The sequence below is a fragment of the Colius striatus genome, chromosome 2, assembly GCF_028858725.1.
Source record: "Colius striatus isolate bColStr4 chromosome 2, bColStr4.1.hap1, whole genome shotgun sequence".
In the NCBI taxonomy this organism is placed as follows: domain Eukaryota; kingdom Metazoa; phylum Chordata; class Aves; order Coliiformes; family Coliidae; genus Colius; species Colius striatus.
The window spans coordinates 35200948-35226820 of record NC_084760.1 but is presented as its reverse complement, the minus strand read 5'-3'; the positions used below and the strand labels follow the sequence as shown (position 1 = coordinate 35226820).

The 25873-nt window shown below is 36.1% G+C and overlaps 1 non-coding gene across 1 annotated transcript; it reads right to left on the bottom strand.

The window, feature by feature from the left end:
- Positions 1-982: 982 nt before the first annotated feature.
- Positions 983-1054, bottom strand: TRNAE-CUC (transfer RNA glutamic acid (anticodon CUC)). Its single transcript has one exon. It is a non-coding gene; the product is annotated as a tRNA-Glu (tRNA).
- Between the last annotated feature and the right edge of the window lie 24819 nt (positions 1055-25873).

Genomic DNA, 25873 nt, shown 5'->3' with positions numbered 1-25873 from the left:
GGCCTGGGAAGAAAGGAAGCATGAAGGAGTGAGATCTTTAAGTGCTGGTTATAATTTTCTCATCTCCTACTCCCTTTTTGCTTTTTGTTCCGTTTCTTGTAGGTAGTAGAATAAACTTTCCTACTTTCCTCTCTAAGTCAAGTACTGGAGTCTGTTTTACCTGGAACCATAATTGGCAGCGAGCCCTCTCTGCCCTTGTCTCAATCCACAATGTCCTTGGTTATCTTTTTTTCCTCACATTTGCTGGGGCCTCTGCCATCCTAAAGAGGGTGGGGCTGGATGGGAGGCATCGTGCAAGAGACTGTCGTGGTGCTTCATTGCTAGGTGGGCAAAACCACAACAAGCATTGAAAGGAGCATAGATGGAAAATGCTTTTGTGTATCTTACAGTACCAGTGACCTATTTCCTTACTCCTCAGGCATTTAACACAACTATGGAGATCACTTGGCATCTAACCAGGGTCAAGCCACCACAACAACATGAGGACTTGAAAAATTATAAAATCTGACATGTACTTTAACGAAATCTAACATTGGGAAGAAAATAATCTGTGATGTGAATTATATGCTGTAGGAAGTAACGTAGACTGAGGTTCAGACTGAACCAGTTCAGACTGACCAGACAAGTGGACCTGAAAAGCGCAGGTGTTGGCACTCAACAGTTGAACATGCTATGTTTCCTGTACTGAGCACCCATTTTTACAGATGGGATCCAAGTCACAGTCTGCTGTTATAAACATTTGAGAGAGTGAGAGAAGTTCATGGAAAGTGAGAATAACATTTCTCTCTTAATCAACAGGAGATTACTGCATTTAACAAGAACACATAAATCTATATATTGGATATAAAGATGGTCGAAGTCTGTAATATAGGTTGTAAATTTTTATCATAAAGGACTCAAATTATGAGAAATAGACACAATGTGATGTATTCTCTTAGACTTTCTTCACGCTCCACACATAAGAGCCCATAAAGAACTGTTTTTCCCTGACCGGGAATTGAACCCGGGCCGCGGCGGTGAGAGCGCCGAATCCTAACCACTAGACCACCAGGGAATACAAAAATGAGGAAAAAATAGATTAAATTAGAATACATTAGAACAGATTACATTTGATTTTATTTGATTAGTTTTGATTACATTAGAATATTGGTTTATCAATCTCTTGGGGTGAGAATTATCTCACCTAAACTTAGCTATCTAAAATTTGTTTAATTTAGGAATTTGAGTTTTGTCAATAATCCCTGGAGAAAGAAAAGATATTCTTCCTACCCTTCTAAAATATATTTTGACTCTTCTATCTGATTTTCCTGTTTCTCTATCAACTAATGTTCATGTGACCAGATTAGACTAGTTACCTAATGTTTAAATGTTCAGAGGTACATTAAATTAATCTTACTCTTGGGGTTTAGTTAATTTGTGCAAAATATGCATCACTTCCATCAGACTAGGCAGGGCTTGCAAGGACCTGGGAAAAATCCTTCTGAATCCTAGGAGATTAAATTTTACTGAATTCTTACATTCAGGCAACTGATTAACGTAATGATGGTAGAGCAGTCATGACACAAAGTGATTCTTAATTTACACAACTGGAGTGCTGCAATGAATGGCTGTAAACTCTTTAGAAGGCAGGGAAGAGAAATGTTGGGGTAGCTTTGTATGTTAGGAAGTACTTAGACTGTTCAATTCAATTTCCTCTTCTGACAAGGTCATCCACTTAATGGATGAAGGAAAGGATGTAGATGTTGTCTATCTAGACTTTAGTAAAGTTCTTAACAGCATTTCTCACAGCATTTTCCTGGAGAAACTGGTTGCTCATTGCTTGGATGAATGTACTCTTCATTGGGTGGAAAATTGGCTGACAACTAGGCCCAGAGAGTGCTGGTGAAAGGAGTTAAATCCAGTTGGTGGTCAGTCACCAGTGGTGTTCCCCTGGGCATATTGTTGGTGTAGTTCTCTGATGCTACAAGATTGGGGCAGAGCAGCTGAAAAGTTGTCTGGTGGAAAAGGAACTGAGGATGTTAATCGACAGCTGGCTGAACATGAGCCAGCAGTGTGCCCAGGTGGCTGAGATGGCCAATGGCATCCTGACTTGTACCAGAAACAGTGTGGTCAGCAGGACCAAGGAAGCGGTTGTCTCCTTGTACTCAGCACTGGTGAAGCTACAACTTGAGTTCAGTTCTGGGACCCTCACTATAAGAAGGACATTGAGGTGCTGAAGCATGTAAAGAGATGGGCAACAAAGCTGGTGAAATGTCTGGAGCACAAGTCTGATGGGGAAGGGCTGAGAGACCTTAGGGTCTTCAGCCTGGAGAAAAGGAGGCTGAGGGGAAACATGATCACTCTCTATAACCACCTGAAAGGAAGTTGTGGTGAAGTGGAAGTCAGTCTCTTCTCCTCAGCAACAAGTGAGAGAATAAGAGAAAACAGACTCAAATTGTTCCAGGGGAGGTTTAGATTGGATATTAGGAAAAATTTCTTCACCGAAAGGGTTGTTAATCCCTCATGGGCTGCCCAGGGATGTGGTGGAATCATCACTCCTGGAGGTATTTAAAAGATACATAGATGTGGAATTGGGGCAGATTTGTAGATATGAGATGTGATTTAGTGTTGGGCTCATCAGTGCTGGGTTAACGATTGGACTCAATTTTAAAAATCTTTTCCAAATATAATGATTCTGTCATTCTATGATTCTGATTTTTTTCATTGTTAAGATTTGAGTTTTTAATTTTATCTCTGGCTTGTCTATGTTTGTTTTTCCTCAGTAAAGACAGACTCAACCTCAATTAAGACACAATGTATACCAGGTATTCTTACATATTTCAGTGGAAGCTGAATCAAGCTTTCAAGATATCCATCCTGCCTTTCATACTGAATCTGTATGGGTCTAAAGTAGCTGTCTACATACTGTCTTCCAGAATGAGTTTCACTACTCATTAAATATATGTTCTCAAATGGAGAAATTCGTCTATTTCTCTCATGTTAGTTAAAGAAAATCAAAAGTATTTTACATACAACACTAACCTCCCACAGATTTGTTTAAGATGTATTTTGTCAATTTAGTCTTAGTTTAAAAAATGTGCTACCATTATTATATTACAAAGGTCACCAATATATCATTCATTCACCAAGTGATTTAAACTCATTTTTTCTTTCTACAGTAAGCATGAAATTAAAAAAGATGTGTCTATGAATAAAGAATAATATCATTTTTAAATGCCTGTGGTCATTTATATCTGATGTAGGAATAAAAAGGAATACCTATTGAAGTGATGATTCAGCTAAATGTTTATGCCTAAATTCTAGAGAGCTTTTATTGACCTGAATGTATATGAGCATATCAGTTATTCACTGGGGATTGCACCAGTCTTTTTTTCCTCTCTGAATCCTGAAGCACTGCATAAATTTAAAAAAAAAACCAAATGTGCTGAACGATTTTTGAATTAAGGCTCTTAAAAATAAGTTGACTGATTTGTCAGGCTTGTAGGATAAAATAAGACTGCCTTTCCATCCTAACCAAAGTTTACTGTTACTGCATAATTAATGTGTAAGGCAAAGAGAGCTTCAAGATGACATACAGTAGTCATGAGATGAGTGTTTTGACATATGGCAGTCATTTGTGCTGCTATCTTCAGCTTGACTCAATTCATAATTATTATTCTAGCCTTTACATGTTGAATTTGTGCAGTCACAGTCTTATATTTGTATTGTATTTCAGCAGCCTTATGAAAATTTTAGAGAAGCATGAAGAATTCCTTTCTTTTTTTTTTTTTTTAGAAGCAATTAATTTTGGCTCTATCATTATCTTCTTTGATGCAGAGAAGATATAAGTATTTTATAGACATAGATGCATTATTAAATTCATTATATTTTCTGTGTGGGTCACTCCCTGAACCTGTGTGTTCAAACAGCTAACAAAGTTCAGGTTGGACCAGATGGTGGGTAGGAAGACATCCATGCAGGGAAATATGCAAAGCCTTAGTCTGTGTGTGGGAATGGGCCACAGGTATTGGATGGATTGAAAAATCTGGTTTAGTATTCAAGGAACCCATAGACATGTGTTTGTGAATCAAGAGAGAGGGCATATATATCTTGACTTCAATCCCAGACACCACAGGAGGAGGAGTGGGATAGGACTATCTGTGATCTTCATGTCTGTGTGAGTGCTGTGGGTGTTTATGTGAGTGCTGACAAAGGCACTGACCTCTGTCTGTGCTGGTCCATGTTTGGCCATGTGCACATGTCCACGTGCATCAGCTGGAAATACACGATTGGCCTTACTACTGGCACACAGAGAACACAGACCTGCAGGACCCTCCTTTCTGTCACACTGGGATGAGAGGGACCCCGAGAGGATTCATATAACCATATTATTACAGTAAATGACTAAATACCATATATTATTAGTCTGCTTCAAGGCACTGTATAGCCTCTGCTCCCCTGGCTCAATTTTAAGTGTAGCATTTAGCCCCACCTAGTAAGCAAATGCTAAGCACTTAGAAGTAGGGAAGTCATAGCAACTGAAAGTCAGCTCACCTCAAACTCAAGGTATTACTCCTTTCCAGTTCTGAAAAGAGTATGATTAAAAGTTTAGTAAATACTACATTTCATTGCCAAGGATGTTAGAAATCAGTAGACTCTGAAGCAATGAAACGACAGCCATGCGGGTCTAATGGTCACCCAGGACATGACCATGTGTTGGTTACTTAGATGAATAGCACAAGCTGTTGCAGAGAAAAAGACCTGAGAAGCAGCCTGTGTGAGAGAATTTATGACTCTGCAGATATTTTTTGTGATATCCTTTCCATTTTGGTTTTCCATTTTGGTGTTTTTTCATTCTGCAAAGAGAGGATTAAAAAATACCCAGAGTATCTTTGTCATTGCATCTCTGAAACAAGATTTCAGAGGGATATTTTGTGCACAGATTGACCAGGCAGAATAAACCCTGCTATTCATTGCACATCTGTTACTGACTCCAAAAAAAGAGTATTATCTAAGCAGCTCACACCACTGAGTTGAAGGCTCTAAATTCTCAATAAAAGTCTGTCATCAAAGTATTGTCTTAACTGGGGGGACCGGATCAGATCATATGTTTCGGATATTCCCAGTATGTGTTGTGCTGCCAGAATTAACACGTGTGTGCCATTTCTGCAGTCACTCTGTTGACAGAAAGCTGACACTCTTGCTAGCAACATTGTGGAAAGTGCTCTTGGAATTAACATATTGACAGATTACCTATCAATTAGAAATGGTTACAACAATGTGTCAGAAAGTGACATGTTGCTGACAGTCTACTACCTTTGTAGTGTACATATTTAGCAGATTACTAGGACTCATGTAAAGCAGTCCTATTCCTTTGATCTGTTTCCCTGCTTGCATGCATTTCTGTTCTCTCCAACGAGTTACTGAGTTTGTTATGAATTTCTATTACTCAAAAGTAAAAACCATATGTTACTTATTTTCTGTTTATCTCCTCAGAATTCATTTGCTCTACATTTTACCCTGAGGTTTAATGCACCTCCCGCAAAGCTATCATTCTGAATCACTCAGAGTGAGTAGATTTTAGGATGGGTTATTAAATATTTACTACAATTTTTTTCCTGAAACTTCAACTCTCCATCATATTCTTTTATCACTAATTCCTGCTCATGAAATTAAGTTTTTTTAACTCTTAAACAGTACGTTATCAGGCTTCTGATCTGAAGCCTGATCTGATCTGATTTGATCTTCTTCAAATCTATCCAGATTTGTCTGTTTATCTGTTTTCTTTCCTAATTTGTCTTGATCTGCAATTTCTTCTCTAATTTCAAAACTGGTGTAGCTATTAATATAGTAAAATTATAGAGGCTAATTCAAAAGACATAGTTACATATTGTCTAGGAATAAATTATCATAGTGAAAACCTCAGTAGTTCACATTACTTGTCTGTAGGATAATGCTTTGGCACAGGATCAAGCAAAGCGGGAGGGAAAGTAATACATGTGTTATGTAGAATCAGAAATGTTGCTTACGTGTACCAATAATAGAATATAGGTTTACTGTTTGAATACAGTCACAGAATAGAGAGGTCATAAAAGTTGATGGAGTAATGTGCAAGCAGGGTCACAATTCCTTCAGGCCCCTAAGCACAGTACAGGGAACATGAAGCAGCTTTAAGGCATATGCTGGAAGTATAAAGCAGGTCCATTGCTACACTATGGATTAAGGCAGCATCCCTCTTTCTTTTGTTCCCATGTATCCCATGGTTATTTGGTTTGACAACACAAACATCTATGTGCCTGGTTTCAGATACCCAAGCCGTCCTATGAAATGCAAAGTTGCAAATAAAAGTTTTCTGGGAGCAAGGCAGAAGTCAGAAGTCACGATTGAGAACTCAGCATAGCTCAAGCACCTAAGAACAGGGAATAGAAAAGGAAGAAGAAGGAAAAATACCACAGAATGTTCACATACACTCAAGGTATTTTGAAATAAATTAGAATTAAAAGGTGCACAGTAATTCACCCTGCCCAGATGAAAGATTTATATTTAAAAAGTAAGTTGGTAATGCTCTGCAATAACTCCACGTGTCAGCATTTAACCTTGGCAATATGCTCTCTCTACCAGATAATAGTAACATAAATAACTTCCTACAGTTGTTATCAGCAAAATGACTTGTTTTTCTCTCAGATTAGTGGGAGTTTCAACACTTTTGCATAAACTTAAATTAGAATCTTGAAAGTTCATGAAGGGCAAATTTGGAACAGCAGTGGGACAATTTATTTTTTGTTCAAAAGAGGCATATAGATTAAGTACTGAGGGATATCGTTTTGTTTAGTTCAGTGACAGGTCTAGATGATCTCTAAAGGTCCCTTCCAATCCTATCATTATACAGGCAGTTCTTTACTGACTTCAAATTAAGTAATATCAAGCTACTATTAATCTATTCATTAGTACACAGAGAAAAATCTTAACTTCAGAATCTGAGACAGTTTATGGTTTTAGGTAGTGCAAATCTGCTTTGCATAAAATACATCCTGCATTTCACTACCCAGGTTTGACTGACATTATAGTGAGCTTTAATAAATCTACAACACATTTAACTCATCAGGATCTTTAGTTATGTGCATGTATACCTCAAATTAGCTGTTCATCAAGAAAGTGGAGTAGGGAATGATCAGGTATCAATAGCTATTAAAAGACATTCTACCCATAGAACAAGTCAAGGAGTTTGGTGAATCATTGTGTTGGTATGCTAGTCTTGGTAACCAATAGTCATTAACAGTCCCTCTCCTCATCTCCCACATAGATCACCTGGGTTTTCAAGCAGTTTCACTACAGTAAGAGAGACATAGATAAGTCAGACCTCTCTAGAGATGAAAACATTGAAACAGATCTAACAAAATGCGAAATTTTTTCCCTAAGCCCACTCTGAGGGTATGCTAGACAGCTAAAACCTTTATCGAACCTTATTGACTTGGCCAACTGTAAAGTAGGATTTATAGCAGGTAACAATTCTGAAAGCTGCAATCTGCATCAGAATTAAGCACCAAGTGTAAGGGAAAATATCATCCTCTTTTGCTGAAAAGTTCCATTTTCCAGAATAAAGAACACTTTCCACTACGTTTCTTCTGCCTAGAGAGACTATGAGAGGAAAATATGGTGAAAGGTATTTAGTCTCCTTAAAAAAAATGACCGGCAGGAACTTAGAAGCTATGCAGAACAAGAAGCAACAGAGAAACAGCAACAAAACTAATCCTCAGTACATGACCTACCATTGGCAGAAAAGGGGAAAAAAAGGTACTGTATTAGTGAAAATTAATTTCATGATTCATGAGATTCAGTATCCATTTTGCTTTTCATTTAGTTGTGCTGATTAACATTATCAAACCTTTCTGTTCAAACACTGTGGCTGGATTCTCCCTGTGCACAGCTAAATCATAAAAGAACCCATGCTCACTTTAATCCTTGTATCTTGCCAGCACAGTATAAAAGATAGCAAAAATGGTGCTATGGGTTGTTTTATTGATATTTTAATAGCAGTAATACACTTCTGCTATCATAAAATTTTAGATAGAATTTAACTCAGTGGAGCAATGAGATATGAACTGGATGAAGGGGGAGATTTATAAGTAAATTCACCAGTGAACTCATAGATTACTAAAAAAAAGAATAATTCTGGTTGCAACATTAATCTCTGAAATGGCAGTAATAATATTTTAGATGAAAAAATGGTATTTTATATTATAATCAAAATTTCATTAGCATTTCAATAAACTGAACTCCAGTAAAACTGACCACTTACAAGATCCACAGTAGGTCTGCAGGCTATTTGGTTCATTTCTCCTAAATACACATTTACAGCTCCATTTTCCTTCAGGAAAACAAAAATTTTGAAATTTTTAAGATTAATCTTTGCAGTTTGAGGGTGCTGCAGTTTGAGGGAAAGTAAATGACTTAAAATGTCCATCTCCCTCCCCTTCCCATCTGGCAACTATAGCACTCGAAAGCAAGACCTTCATTTCATTTTTGGGGGATTTTTTAAGTGTCTGCATATTGGAGAGTAAAGGAGAGAGTCTTGACTGATAGTCATTCAAATCAGTGGTCTGCTCCCCAGTGGCTTCCATGGCTGCAGAGGCAGGGCTTTACCATGGGGTGCAAGGAAATCTCTTCTCTGGCACATGGGGCACCTCTGCCTCTCCTTTTTCCACTGACCTGGGTGTCTGCAGGGTTCTTTTTCTCACATATTCTCACTCCTCTCTCCAGCTATAGTTGTGTATTCTTTTACCTTTTCCTAAACATGTTATCCCAGAGATGTTACCACTGTTGCCGATGGGCTTGTCATGTCTGTCTTGGAGCCAAGTGGCATTGGCTCTATTAGACATGGGGGAAGCTTCTCACAGAAGCTGCTCCTGTAGCCCTCCCCACCACTACCAAAACCTTGCCAACCCAATACACTCTTTAACTCAGTTTTAGTTACCTTTTTGAGTTCTCTGATCACCAGTTAACCCATAAAAAACAATGAAGATCCTATCAACAAATAAACATCTGCTATTGCATATTGAATCCAAATAGATTTATATTTAAAGTCAATGGAGAGAAATCGGTATTTCTGATGGTGATTTATCCAATCTAGCAGATGTCTGAAATTAGATGAGAGGCAATTCATTCCTGCATCCATACCATGTAATTTGAGACACCTCAGTATTGATGACCATGTATGAGGAAATCCCCTTTAAAAGGTGATTCCTCACCCTGAGATGACTGTCCTTCCTTTCTCAGCTGGCTGAAGATATCCACATTATGGAGCCTTAATTTGGATAGATAGCTGTCCTCCTCTATGACTCCCTACAAAACATCTTGAATAAATGACCTTGTGCACTCGTCTGTGTGTTCTTCTGATAATGCAGAGGGTCCTTAGGCAGACATGAGTGCTTTCCAAGAGCATAACAGCACAAAGGGATGTAATGATGCATCATTTGGGGAAACAAGGCCAGCATACAATCACCACACATGTTTGATTGAGAAAGAAAAAGGCCTACCAGTGAAGAGTTATGAAAATCTTCATTTATTCTTTCTGTTTCTTTCATACTTCTCCTTGCATTACATAAAGTCTGTTAACCTGGTCCATGTTTCTCATATTTTCTCTAGGTTTGAATTGTATGCAGTTTCCCCCAAGCTAGAGGAGTTACAAGATAGCAGGGATGAAATCAGTCCTGTTTGATTTATGTGGAGGAAATAAAAATTGAACTTGCATAACTGTTATTTTTCTCTTGCAGCTCTGTGAACCCCTGAAGAGTCATATCATTCAAGTTACTAGTTTTCAGTAAACAAGTGGCTGAATATTGTTGTACTTATTCCTTCCTGATAATTCTGTAGGACCTACTATAATGTTGTAAAGAAAAAGAAAATCTTGGATATCTTCAGAATAGTTTAATTCTTTTGTAAAAATTAATAAAAATCTTTCCTGTGGATTTTAGGATGGAGTATGTTTCTAACATGAAAACTCATGTAAGACAGCTCTGAGACTTTTATAGCATTATGCTTAGTACCAGCGTTATCTTACTACTAAGAATTTAGTTATGGAAACATCCACATTATTTTTTTTAAATAATCCTGATGTACAAATGCAGAGCTGGTGGATATTGCATATTTTCAAACAGGTGATTTTCAATGAACAATTATTTTCTTTTCTCAGAATCTTTGGGGAAAAAACAAACTTTAAATTTTTTACCTCTGCATGAAGAACAGAAAAAGAGAAGGGAGAGAAATAAAAGCTCTTGTATGTCTGAACCTTGCTTCATAAAAGAGACTTCAGGTTTAGGGTAGTGAGAATGTTTGCTAGGGGAAGACCCCTAATTAGTTCCAGCATATTGACAAGTTGCTGCCTTCACTCAGACTCCATCGAATTCACCTCTTCCAGATCCTGTAAATGGTTCCTATGCTGCTGCAGTCATAATAAGCTGAGCTAGCAAAGGCTTGTTTGTTGTTTAAGCCTCTTTTGACTGAAGCACTTAAAGGCATGTTGATATAAACAGTTCAGCGCTCAGGTCAGCAGAGACAGCAACAGGAAGGAAAGGGCAGTGAGGAGGAGAAGGAGAGGGTAACAGCAATTATCAGGGGAGGGTAAAAGTTGTCAGCCTCTGATAGCGGCCTAATTGCAATGTGAGGAGTTTACTCTCTAGAGGAGTAGCCATGTCTAAACTCCTCGTGTGGCTACAAATATAACTAGTTGTCTTGCACTATGCAGCTACCTGCAGCTAACCAAAGCTGTGTAAACTGATATGAAAGTTACCAGCTACTTTCTACTCAAGAGGCATGTAAAGCTAAAGGTTGTTTTCTCCTCATTAATCTAAAGTCCAAAACTGTGTACTCTGCTGCTAGATTTAGAAAACTACCTTCTTCCCTCAGAAATAGATGTGGCAAGCAAAAACACCTTTAATTAACGCGCTCAATGACCTCTAAATGTTATCCTTATAAATTTAGGATCAATGGAACATTTAATTAATGTAGAGGTGCATACTTTCTTCAGAAATCTGAATGTATTATAGCCTACTAGATGATAAATTTGATAACACAGCTGCTCAAATGAGTTTTCACTATCTGGTTTCTCCTGGTATTAGATGGATCTGTGGGTAACAAATTTCATTCCAGTTGCACAAAAGATTTTATTTGACCTGGTGTATTAATAAAATTTGGAAATATTCTTTCTTCTTATTTCTACCTTTAGTCAGGATGCATTTTTTACTCAGTTAATAGGTTTAAATTTTCATTAATCTTAGTTTTCTAATGCTCCATGATATTCTTTAGACTTTTCATTTACTGTTCTTTTCAGATTTTTCTGGTTTACATTTGGAAAATGTCTGAAGAGATTAATTTTATCTTAAAAAAGGGATCTAGGTTAACAAAGAAGTCAATGTATACTCAGCCTAAAAGATGACAAATTGCTAAGAGGTATTTTCTAAAACTTTATCTAATTTTGAGGAGGGATTGTCTCTAAGCTACTACCTCCAACTTTTGCATCAACTTCTAACTATCTTGCCTTCAACAGCCCTCCTTAGGAATTTGTCATGTCAGGTGATGAGATGCAGGATTTAGATATTTCTCACTCTGTGGAACAGGCTGTTCTGGCTTTCATATGCAGACATGGCTGGGACAGGGCAATGTGATTGTGCTTGGGAGCAGAGTCTACATTAAAAAAAAAGAGCAATGTGTTAAGAGCAGATTGAACATATGTCAATAAGACTGTACTGGCACTGTGCTAGGCATAGCAGCCGTGCAAACAGTAGTAGGAAGCAAACAGGCTGGGAGAGGGAAAATAAGGTAATTGTATAATATTGCAACACACGAGTAAAACCGCTGTAGCTCTTCTGCTCTCAATTCAAATCTCTGTGCTTTCCTATGAACACAAGCTGTGAAAATCTGATTTATTTTTTGTCAATCTCTTGTTTTAGCTTTATTCCTTTACATTTTAACAACACTCCTTTATATATAAAAAATGCAACTTTCAAATAGATAAATTATATTATTGCATATACATTATTACCTATAATATTTTCCCTTTGCTTTATATTTACTTAGATTTTACTTTAACACTTGAACTTTTTTATTATATATACTTACACCAATGTTTCACCATGCAAAAGCTACACTTTTAAAAAAAGTTATGTGAAGTACAATTAAGAAAACACATTGTTTTAATTAGAGAAAACTAGAACTAAATACCCAGGGAGTACAAATTATATTGAAGTCACTTCAGAATCACTTCCTACAACTGTGACATTTTTTGGAGGTAATTTAGCGTAAATTGTCTTTGCTCAGATGTCATCAAAATCAGGAATAAACTCCTTAACATCAACATAGCATTAAGAAACAGGTATTCCTTTATTCCAGCGCTATATGCATGGGAGATCACTCCATCTAATGTGCATGCTGTATGTTGCATCAGTTAAAGCTTATATTACCCTGTTACATACATACACATTAAATTTCTCAAAATGTTTATACATATTCATTCTATTTCCTGGAACTAATTCTCATAGGAATCCACCTCTTTACACATACTCAGTTTATTGGGTTGGTGGTTGTGGTGATCTCTCAAGACCCTTGGTGTTCACTTCTCAGTTGTCTTCTTGACAAACTTTGAAGTTTTCTGCTTTCTATGGTCTGCCACTTGGCCATTATACCCCAGTGTTTATCTTGTCATCTTGAAACTGGTTTTCTCTGGTGCCTCCCAGGATGTGGTAATTTCCATTACTTTGTTCTCATTTAGGGTTACCAAATGCTTTGTTCTTAATCATCAAGAGTCTTAGCTAAAGTCTTAACAGTCACATATTTACAGATATTTTCTTTTTTATTTCAACACAGAGACTGTGGAACTGGTTTTGATCAATCTACTTGCTCTGAGTTTCCTTAACTGGAGCTATAACTGTTCAAAATATATTTCTCTTTTTAGAATTAGTTTCTGCATTTATTGCATCTTGAAGACAATTGTTGACATGCTAAAGATAAAAGATTTTTTTGGACAGACTATGACACCAAATCTATAGCTGGTAAACTAAATGCAAAAGCTCTAATTTTTCCTGAGTTTTGTGTAAATATCCCAGGTTTTGAGAACTCAGCCTAAATGTTCTGTGAACCTTTTGACATTAGTTGACCTTCTGACCATGCATTTGACTAAAATCTGTTGAATAATTCACTGTAAGTAGTACCCAGTGTGTTTTGACGTTCTGTTGCAGTAAGCATACTCCAAGGAATTTCATTATCGGACATTTTAATAATTAAATCATACTTTTAATTTTTGTTAAATTCTTTAGCCAATGTGGGGGTAGTAATGTTCCGCCTATGGTCTGAGATATCACAAGTTGCAAGATATGTCATGATTAAAGGGCCAGTTGCAAATTCATCTGTTTTCTGGATAACTTGATTACATTCACTGAGGGCTCTGTCTTTGTCAGTACAATTATTCCGTATCAAAATAACACGTGGATTTGAGACTTCCCTACAAACTCTGGATGTAGAAAAAGCGGGTAATAAAATGTATTTTCTTCTATTGCATGTTGAGCTTTAACTACTTCCTCCAGGGATCACAGCTAACCGTTCCCAGTCCCTGACTTCTTGGTGTTCATTCAACTCAATGTTTTTTCCATAGAAAACCTCCAGTTCCATAGGAAACAACTGAAGCTTTTATTCCCTGAAAAGTCCCAGCTGTTATATTTTTTAATAATATTATGTAGATTGGTATTAATATCTATTAGACAGACGAGGATTCTAATATCAGGAATTTTGGCACTTGGTAAAGAGATAGTCTTTAATACAAATGAAAGGACTGAAAAAAACCCCTCAGATATATTCCTTATTTTAGGTCTCTAGATTTTTGTCTATGACAACTAATTTTCCTAACATTTCCTCCTGAAAAATGAATACATGATAGTAGAGTCTTTTCCCAATGTTTTGTCAAGACAATTCTAGTTCTGGCTAAATAGAATATAGGAAGTTAAAATTTTGATAGATGGTAAAAACTTTGTTTCTTCATTTAACCTTTCTTCTTTCTATTTTTCTTTTACAACTACTACAAATTAAAGTACGTTGTTAACAATTACCGCTGCGATCCTTGTAGTCATCATAGCTGTTCCCAAAACGTGGACAGAATAATTAAAGATGTCCCAAAGAAAGTTAACAGACTGCAATTTTTTCCCTCTCTGTTTTGTTTTTGTTTTTTCCCAGATAACTAAATGAAATCATATCTCTGATGCTGCTGTTTCTTTCAACAGTTTCTGCTAATGGTACAGGTGTTATCTCACAATGAGTGCGAGTGAGAAGGGGATTACTGAAGAAATCGCACATAGTGAAGTTGTTACAAAATCCTAGGGTTTCAGACTTTTAAGTGAAAGTTGTGTTCTGAGTTAGAATTATGTAGCACCATGAAAATAATCAGCAATTCAGAAGAAATTTGCAGGGATGTATAACAACATTGTGTGCAGTATAATATTATGTTTAGTTGTTGTCTATCAGCATTGAAGACTAAAATATTCTGTGTAGAAGCTATTCATGTCTAAGTAATGTTAGCATTAGAACAGTATTATTTGCACTTACAAGAAAAGCTATAGGACAAAAAAAAATGGCTATGGGTCCTTCTGCACTACAAGGGTTATTCAAATGATTGTCTAGTGACACCTCTAGAGAACTGGCTAAACAGTAAAATCCTGTAAGGGCTTTGACCTTGATGAGACAGACCTCTGGATGAAAAATAATAAAACTTGTAAAATGTTAGTAATTGAGGAAGGGTTAGTTTTGCAAAATTTTAATGAATATAAATATGGTTAAGCCTCTTAAGATTGCATCACTAATTTCTAATAAGGATAAACATAATAAAGCCTCTTTAGATAGCATCCTTCCTAACAGTGTCAGCCACTATGTCTCATTTGAATAGCACAACTATCGGAAACATTTACATAGAAAAGACTGTCCACATAGCCTGTTATAAAAACTGTTAGGATCACAACATACACTTGTGGCAATGATTTATCTAATAAAACTGAACTAGAACTTCAAACTTCTTGAATTAAGAGCTCTTGTATGATTTAAAATCCATAACTGAAAATCACAAGCATTGAGTTCTGTTAACCAATCCTATAATAAAGTCTCCATAACTTATTTTCATAATTTTGGGTGGTGATGGTGGGGTAGTAATATTAGTGCATCCTATGCAGTCTACAGCACTACAAAATTAGAATACATGGATCACTGTAATTAACTTTCTTAAGAATCTTAAATGGAAAACACTGAGGTCAGTATAGGGACAGTGGACAAGATTATACATGTGTTTTATGAGTAGGAACTCACACACAATCTCAGGGGAGAATAGGAATTTAGGACGTAGGTTGACAAACGCATTTATTTTGGATTTATTATCGCATATGAATAGTTAAATTGAATACAATATCAGTGGTTTAGAATTTTGAATGCAGTTAAATAAGGTTCAGAATAAGGACATTATTTTCACTATATTTACTGCTGTGCAGCTATATTGTATAAGAAGTGTTCCTAAGTTAAGCGTAAGCTTTGAGCTGGAAATTTCCCTCTATTTTCATTTCTCCAAAAGGGAAGAATATGTACTTCCTTATCTTTAAGATGTATAAAATAGAAAAGATGAAGAAAAATCAGCTTCCTATAAACTTTCTGTCCTTAGTGAGACATAGTGAATTAGTTTTATTTTATGATTGATGTAGTTGAAGTAGGCAGTTAAGTACCGTTTCAACTACATCTGAGCATTTAAATTAGCTAGATGCTGAGATCTATATGAGTATTTGTTTGGCATAACACTTTTTTAATCAAAATATAGTCCTACCAGATTTCAAATTTGAATGCGCTTTGATAGAACATGCTTATTTCAACATTTGACAAGACAACAAAAGTTACAAATTTTCATCATTTGTTTAGCTTTCAAATTCCCATTTCTGGGGTTTCTTGAGATGAATAAATGCATCTTGATTTTTTTTTTTTTTTAAGATAAAATATTCTATTTATAAATCTCAGTATTGTAAATTTTATTTCAAAACAGTAAAGTAAAAATATGTTATCTAAATTAAGCAATACGAATCAATGGGAGCAGAATTCCTTTTCTAAAGCAGATCTTAAGAGTCTTCCTCGATTGACACATCTCTTTTTCTGTTGGGTTTGCCAAACGCAGGACAGCAGTGCCCATTCCATAAGTAGTGCAGGAATATGCAGGCAGATCTTCTAGCATCTCTGTGTGAAGTACATGATGGCTAGCTGACATATTAGCTACAAACTTCTGCTCTGTCTGTTCTATAGGTCTGAAGATCATGTTTAGTTTTCTAGGAAATAAAATGCACAGAGAAGTTTTCCACATTCAAAGCAAATTTTATCATAGAATCACAATGATTGGAAAAGACCTTTAAGATCATTGAGTTCAATCACTGACCTCACACTGACAAGTCCATCACTAAACTAGACCATATTTCTCAGTACCTCGTTTATATGTCTTACAAATATCTCCAGGGATGGTGACTCCACAACCTCCCTGATCAGCCCATTTCAATGCTTAATAACCTTCTCAGTGAATAAGTTCTTCCTAATGGTCAATCCAAATATCCCCTGGCACAACTTGAGCCCACTTCCTTGTGTCCTAACATTCATTACTAGAGAGAGAAAATCAATCCCCATCTCACTACAACCCTCTTTCAGGTAGTTGTAGAGAATGATTATATCTCCTTCCAGCCTCCTCCAGACTAAACAATCCCAGCTGCCTCATCTGCTCCTCATAAGACTGATTCTCCAGACCCTTCACCAGCTATTTAATTTCCAAATATCTTTAATTTTTTTTTTAAAGTTGATATTTTTCCTTAAAAATGAAAACATTAGCAGCTACTTAGATTCAGTTTTTACCTGTCTGAAGATAAAAATCAAATGTCTTCCATAGAAATTATATGTATGCATATTTTATGAAAGTATTGAGTCCTTATGGAACTGATAAATTGAGTATACACAGTCTTGAAAAAAAATTAGTAAACAACTATCTCTGTGTTTATTACTGCATAGATTACTTGCTGCGAGAAAGTGAGTTTTTAGATAAAAGAGTTTCCAGAGAGGATTAAAACTAATTGAGGTGGTTTTTTTCTGTTTGTTTTTTCATTGTAAATCCTTAGGAAGCTTGAAAAAATTGCTTTATCCAATTTGCTGCAGCAGGCTTTCATTAGAGATATACTGAGCAGTGCTTTAACGAGTACATGAATCCACCAATTTCAGATAATTGGTGCTAATCATCATTTCTCAGCACAAAAGGACTACAGCAAGGATTTTTGTTAGCAGCAGAAAGGCACAAGGCCTTAAGGACACAACACAATCTCACCCTCAGTTTGTGGAACCTACCTGTTCACTGAGCTGAACTTGTGCTAGGTGTACCAAAGGACAGAGACAAACAGAAATTACATACCTGGAATCCTGAATCTTGTCCGCCTTGAAAGAAATCTGTTGCCCAGAAATAGGTACCCATGTGCATTTCTATAGCAAGAAAACAGGACTGATAATACCTCTACCCCTATGTCTGACTGTCACAGGATTGCTTGTGTTCAGGCAGCTATCCTTACTCCCTCCTTACCAAAAGAGGCAAACTGCATCCAGTCTGCTTTTTGCACATGCTCCTTGGTCCCTCCTCATCCCCTAGCTGTAACAAAGCATTGTGTAAAAGCACATGGGTTTAGTTGTGCCATGGACTCTGCTAGCAATCCAGCAATACATTTTATATTCTAATACAGATGTGATCACAGACTCCCTTTTCACAGAGGCTGATGTGCCTTCAAATTACTGATCAGGATACTCCAGCCATTCAAAAACCCAAGACATTGAAATTTATTTTCTTCTCTCATGTAGTAATGACGCATAAGGACTAGAAATTCCTTGATGTTTTAAAAAGTGTTGTCTGTCTTATTAGAAGAAACACTCGTAATTTTTAGAGCATTTGCTCAAAAAGAAAAATGTTGAGTATAATGTCTTTGGAAACCCTGAGAGATCCGAAATGCACACCTCTGCCCCTTTTGAAGTGTAGGCTTCGTTCAGGCCATGGTGGAATGAAAAAAATGAGAGGGTTACTCTGCCTCTCCCCCACTAAAAATAGCCACTTGTACAGCAAAAAGAATTACTCATATGTGTGATGCAGGAAAAAAAATAACATGTTGCTGCACAATGGGACATTAAGATTGCAATAAGACAGCTGTGAACTAACAAACTGTTGTTACCCCCTACTTATACTACAGATCTTCTAAAGTCAGAATGGGGGACTCCAAGTAGACCTTGTACCTTGATACAAATCTTGTTATCAATGACTTTGGTAGTCAGGGTTTTAATCCATTCAAGTCCAAAGAGGGAAATTATCTCTTTTGCTTCAAGGTAAGTGATTTAAATCACGGTTTATGATATAAAAGATGAGAGCAGTATATTTATATTGCTTTAAAATTAGATCCCTGCAGCACATTTTGCAACCAGCTTAACCATATGTGAGTTTGGTAATGTTTTCTACCAATATCTAGAAGAGGTTCCAGCAGGCTTGGGTAAATAAATGTCTAGTTACTAGACAGGTCTAGTCCAGGAAGCTGGATTATTGAAAACAGATCTTTGAAAATTAATATGTTGGAGTTTGAAATGCAAATATTCTTTCACATGTTGAAAATTTAAATTATTGGAGTCTGGTTTTATACCTCTCTGCTTCTATGAGAAACAGATGGCATTAGTCTAACAATAATATAGAGGACATAGTGCCCCTTGTTAAATCATTGAAAAAAAAACCTCTCCACTTACTGAATCCAAATATTGGTAAATATTGTATCAAAATGTTTCTTGATGTTGCTGCATAAGACATGAAGCATTCTTCACTCAGATGTATGATCTTAAAGCATGTTTTAGTTAAGGACATAAGTTTCTTCCACCCCTTGAGATTCTGGGATTCTGTGATCACCTTCTTGGATCAGACCAGTAATTCATACTGTCTGCCAAAGAATAGTGTTAGATGCACAATGTTGCATCTGAAAAATCATTGCAAAAATATGACCCATGCAAAACTGTGCAGATTTTGGCTATATAGTAATCTGTCTAAAATTATAGTCTTCTTGGTGTTTAAAATCCTGGAGATGTGAAGTTTCGTATTTCTTTCATCTATAGTCTTATGCACGCTTTACTCATAATTGTCCACTTTATAAAATATAAACCAAAAGTCTCTGAGCAAAGTCTCCTCTCCAGAATCAGCTTTCCTTCTATAAGATGCAACAATTATCTTTCCACTGCAACAGTGGTTGAAATGCTGCGGCCAGGAAAAATCTGGGATCAGAACAGATGGCTACTGTGGTGGTTTCCAGCTTAAAATCTGTGATACATAATACTGTAACCATGCATTGTATGATCCTAAGCTACCTGAAATCCATGTAGGCTTAGCTAAATGAATACACAGGCTTTAGACTGTATGTCATCTTCCATTTTGCAAAGTTCAGTTGGCAAAACATAGCAGGACTTTATTAGGCATATCTGGATGGAGGGAACATTACATTTTTGAAGCAGAATGTGGAGGTTTAGCCACCTGTCTCCAATTATACTCAGTGTGACTGCAAGATTAAAATGTCATTTAGCTCACTGTGAAAATATGTCCTATAGCATCTCGTTTTAGCTCGGGACCACTAATGCTAATAACTGCCCAACAGAGAGTCACTTTTATTTTGTCACTTTCAGTGACTAAATATTTTATATACAGCTCTGGCAACAAAACTCTCAAACACAAAATTGGAGTTGAAAACGCTTTCTGATAGTGAGAAAAACTGCATGGGATCATGTCTGCTTTAAATATTGAAAAGTTATAAGGTCTTGCTTAGTATAAAGTGCATAGAAGAGCAGCCTTTAAGAAAAACTCAAAGCCAAATTTAGATGACAGTCCATATTGTTGGCATCTTTGCAGCACATTAAACCTACTTTTGCAATCAATTGTAGGAACTCAGCTGGAGCTGTTAGGGTTTGCCCTGTACTTTAGATTGCAGCCAGGAGCATTTTTAAGTGCAACACGTTTGGGCTTCCAGATATTTCAGAAGTTTATGGCTCACCTACTTCCAAAAATATGTTTTCTTTGCAGTGATGTCATCCCACCAAAGCCAGGCAGAGAAGCTGTACAGGTTCCACTGAATGGCTTTCTCACTTCTACTAGTGGAAAGAATAGGGTCTGTAGACACACTGAGCTTAAACAGCCTGCAGGGGCGGTGACTGTGTATAAACTTGTGCCTGGCAGCACTTACCTGTTAGAGAAAAATATATATTTTTTTTTAATGTAGGTACTTTTACTAGAATATTAAAGTGTATTATGTAGTTGTCCATCTTTCCAAAAATTAATAAGAAAAAATATTCAACAGTTCATGGATTGCCTTTCTCTTTTTTTCTGGACTTACTCTTGTTTCAAATTTCAATCAATTTTAGCATTTGCCTGGAAAAATTTTTGGAAAAAAATATGGTCTTATACTCAACATCTAATACTTTCCAATTTTTAAATGAGAAAACTACCAATCTAAAAATTGTGTCATGCTTTCACTGTCATCTTCAGACCTACGCAGCCAATGCCAGGCCACCTCTGGTTGTACAGTCTCAGCTGCAGACAATCACAGAAATGTATGCCTTCCAGTGGCTTCACTTCAGGAGAATGACAGTAGATTCTGGGAAATAGAAACAAAGTAGTTCTATCAGCATGGTGTTACAATTAAGGTAAATTTGTAAAATCTACTTGCAGCACCATGGCACTGTGTGGATGTCAAAGCATGGTTGGTTTGATATTGTTGGAGCAACACTCTGTTGTGCAATATAGACATATTTCATTCTAACAGAGCAGCTGTATAAAAAGAGCAGTCTGATCATTCTTTACCACAGATTAGGGGAAATTGCAAGACCACAGAGAAAAAGTTTTTTTTTTTTTTAATCTTCTTCAATATTACACTTTCACAGTCCTCCTATTTTAATAAAAATAGTTCCATGTTGCTAGTATCTATGACCGGTTCTGCAGAGTATTTTCACACAAAGAAAACAGGTAAAAAATTAATAACCTTTTCAGTACGAGAGAGACACTCAGGTTGTTTTTGGTAACACCATAACCCTAACAGATTTAAATTTCATTTAGACAGAAATACAAAATCAAATAGAAGATAGTTTAATGTCTGGAAAATGTATCATCTGTCCAATTCATATTTATAAAATAGATGAGAAATCTCTGCCAATTTAGGTTTTCATGAATTTCTGGGCTTTTAGCCATTTGTTGCTTGCTGCTTTCATTGCCTCCTGCTGGGAGGTTATATGTGCCTCACAGTCAGGAAGGACTGGAAGGGACACTTACAAGTACTGTGTCTACTGGTTTCAAACCTGTAGTTAAAATAACAATTTTTTTCTTCCTCAGCAAATACAACACTAGTAACTATACTTATTAAATCCTAAATCTCATCATATCTAAAAAGTAAAGTAAATAAAATCTAGAAGTAAGAAAGAAAAATGTCAAAGCCTACCATTGTAAGTTTTGGTAAGAATAAGGCCCTGTATAATTAGAGTGGAAACCTCACCCTGTAGAAGTCAACATTAATAGTAATCAAGTAAATTCATATTTTAAAGGAAACTGGCAGATTAGAGTTGGACACTGTGTGTATGGAGCATCATTAGACACGTTGACAATAGAATATGAAGAGTTCTTATTTTATCCTTAATTCAACCTGACTTACATCAACATGTTCAGGTATATTGATAAGACTTAGTGTCACATTGCTTCATTTTGAAGCAAATACTGTGATTCATGAAACATCTCTATATGCCTAGAGAGTCACTTATTATCTAGGCTCAGCCACCAGACCCAGGTCAGAATTACAAAATGGATTATTACACCTTTATATCAAGGGGTAAAAACATTAAAATCCAGTGTTATCTTCTCTATTATTCTCTGAAAATGAGATACAAAATAATACAAAATGTATAGACAAAATTATCTGAAAATGGCCATCATGAGCAAGCATGAAGCATAATAAAATACACAGATTAAAATTGAGTTAAATACTGAGGTAGATGGCTTGACTCGCTGGTAGATGGAGAGCCACCCTGTTGCATGTTGTTCTTGGTCCGACACTTAGATGTGAATAAAGAATCGCTGACTCCTTTAATGTAATGTAGGCATACTCTGATTCGTGTGTAGGCCTTTCTTCCATGTTTAGTAGGGGAACTGCACTGGTACCTTGGCAAGTAAGGATTTGCTAGTGTGCTACTTTATATTAGTTGTCATGAACCATTTATTATTTGAAAGATGTTTTTATTTTTGAAAATACAATGTAATTTGGTAATTAATTGAAAGCAATCTAAAATGTAGACAGAAGACTTAAACATTGATTCTGAAACACAAATAAATCTCATAGTGACTAACTTGCTATCTACACTGAAAAATTTGAAGAAGGAAGTTTAAATAGAACAAGGGCCGATTTTATGAAAGCATGATGGGTAAAACAAAGTAAAAGTCTTCTGGAGTAGTATACCTTATGATGCCTAATGAAGATAGCTCTGTAGACACACTAGTCTATATTCATATGATTTTTATCTTCTTCAAAAAAAAATGGACAGGTTTTGTCCCATCACATTTTCAAGTTCTATAGTTGCAAACATGATGAGAACCTTTGGATATGGAATTGCAAATTAATGAACTGGATAACATAGTACCTCAACAAGGAGAAATTTTTGTCATGGTTAATAGTCCAATGGAAAAAGCTATAATTAAATCTAGTGTTTGAAAAATGAAGCTAAAGGAATTAATATTGAAACATAAAAGTTTGATCAAGGATAATTAGTTATAAAAACTAGTCCTACATCATTTGTTGTAGTTTTAAATTGACTTAACGTCTTTCAGAAGTCTATGATGTAGATCCTGTTGAAATTATGTACTGGAGGCTGATACTCATCACTGTTCTGCCTTAAGAAATTTAAGAAAAACCCACTACTGCTTATAGTATTTTATAATTTGAGTAATAAAAACTACCAGCAATATTTTGATTGATGAGGCAGCAAAAACTCCATTAATAAAGTGACATAGTTACAAAGACACATGCTCAAAGTTACAAAATGTCAAAATCCAGTTTGCCTTTTTAGAGATTTATAAATTGGGCTAAACTAGATAAATTTTTATGTCAGCCTCCAATAACATATACCTAACACTGATCAACACAGTGGAATATTATATAGCTTTTCCTAAAGAAGACAATGGAGATTTATTAAAAATGTCTTGACAGATTTTTTTTTCATAGGGAGAATGGAATACAATTTTGTAAATTTCATTTTAGACATGTCAGCCATTTCGTTGAAACTTCACAAAAATTTAGTTTACAACATTGAGGTGGACAAAGTTAGATGCAGATGAAAATGATTTCTTACAGTCTTGATATCATGTCTTTGGATGTCCTCAGCTGCAAAGTTTTGTTCTTTAATAACCACAGAAATTTGCCTTAATAAATAGTGAAGAAAGATTATGTATTGTAGCCATCCATGTTTACCCATTTAGAAAGGGATTCATCTTACCCAACATCTGCTTTCAAATAGATAGGCATCTAGCCTAAGCAAGTCAAATAACCTTCCTCAATGGTCAGTAATAAGACATAGGTGTCTCCAGTGAGTTATTTTTCCTGTTGAAGTCCGGAGATCAGACTGGTATGTACATAGCTTCTAGAAGTGCTTCTCTATGGTTGACTGTAAAAGCAGCATTGTTGATGAGTGTACATTAAACTTTCAGCTTGTATGATTGCTAATCCAAGATATGAAACTCCAAGATGAGAGATCAAATGGTGTGACTTAAAAAGCTATTCCTAAGAAATATTTCAGAAATCATAGCTCAGTCCTTCAACGTGTGCTATATGAGTAAATCCTAATTCATGTAAATGCTTATGTACATGAGTGTTGTCAGTGAAGCTGGATCTTTCGAGTAGTGGAATGGTGCTGGTGGATGGCAGAGCTGATACTGTAGCACCAAACAATGCTAATCTGTCCTCTCAGTAATTAGACTCAACTGTAAGTCTGCTAACAGAGATCAGTGTCTTCTCATATTAATGAAATGAGAATTCATGTGCAAGCTTCTTTGTGAAACAAAGTGGTAACACAGCACTGTTTTATAGCAATATGTACAATCAACATCAGTTACACAGTGAATTGGTTGTTGGTCTGCTTGTAGCACAAACCAGGTGTCCTTATGCAAGGTAGTTAATCCTACAGTGTTTTCAATCTACATGTGCTGCTTTGAGTTATCCTGCAATATTATTGATAAAATAAGAATTTTTGTTTCCTAATTAGATTGGAAAAAAATTAATGGAGTCCTTGGTTTATTATACTAGCAGCTGCACATGCAAATATGCATTTGTGTAGGATGTCCTCCAAACTTGTGATAGCACTAAATACATACTAATTGTCATCTAGATTTCCCTTTGACAGCTGCTTTATAGTACCAATTCACCTGTTAGTATTATGCACAAACAGAAAAACATTGTAAGGTGTAACATTGTAAGTGTTAATTTAGGAAATTTCTAAAATGTTTATAAACAGCAAACTCTGTTATGGCTGAACCCATTAACTGATTAGATAATGAGGGAAAAGGTGAGATGCATGTTAGCTTTGGTATTGCAAAAGTACTATTTCCCTTACTGACTGTGAGTACAAGACACACATAAAAACCTGTCACCACTAAAAAGAATGTTGAAGCTTCCATATTCTGAATGGAACATGAATTCTCTCTAATTATGTAAAATATCTGATAGTCAATCAACTAAAAATTATAATTTGAATCAATAGTAAAGTATAGAGAAGTAAAGAAGGTGCAGATTTTTCAGTAAGATTAGAACAGGGATTGACATACCGAAATTTAGCCAAATACATGTTTAAGATTTATTTCGGTCGTCTATTATTTCTCTCTAATCAATGAAGGGAGATACACGTTTGCAAAGAACAATTCACCTATCTTAATTGGAATGATGATGCTTTTCTCCCTGTACTGACTAGAACAGTGTAACTTAAAGAGAATATCTATGTTTGAAATAGCTACTTTATTTCCTTGGCATCGGGTCGTATTCTTACTGATGAGACAGTTTGTCAAACATATAACAGATGGTCTACATTTCTCATTGTTCTCTTGAACGTGGATCTTGTCACAACTATGAAAGTTTCAGGCGCTCCAAGGAATATTTCTAACCAGGATCAGTTCTATGAATCAAAATTCAGCCCAGTCTGACATGAAAAGAAGGTGTTTTCTGTGGGTAACCTGCTAAAGGGTTAGCTCTGGTAGGCAGTCTCAGGACTTGCTGCACCATACCAAAACAGAGGAAGATGGTACCTGCTCCTTCCCTCCAAACACTGCCTTTTCTCTGTGCTGAATGCCAGATAAGCTTGAGATGTCTCAGAAAGTAATAACTGCATGGTTTTGTTTCAGCTTAAGCTCTTGAACTTTTCTTGTATGCATGTGAAAGAGCTTGGATTTCTAGCTCAGCAATAGATGATCTACTGAAATTCCTAAAGGTCCAAAAAATTAAGTATAACTATCTTTTCTTTCCTCTGCTAGCACATTTTTGTAACTAGTAAATTAACTTTATTTCTTTACTTGCCACATTTTCAAAAGTTAACTAAGTGTACTCTGCTGTCATAAATTCCAAAAGCCTGAGAACCCACCCACCTCAGATAGTTGTCCAGAAGGTGATAAAAACTCAAAGTATGTACTGTCTTGCCAGCATCAGCTGAAAATAAGAAATACCATCCATGATCATCTCTGAGCCCTTGTCATTATGCTGTAGGTCTGGCTCTGTTGAGTTCACTTTTCTGTTGTTTCACCAGGGATGACTAAAGTATATACTAGTTC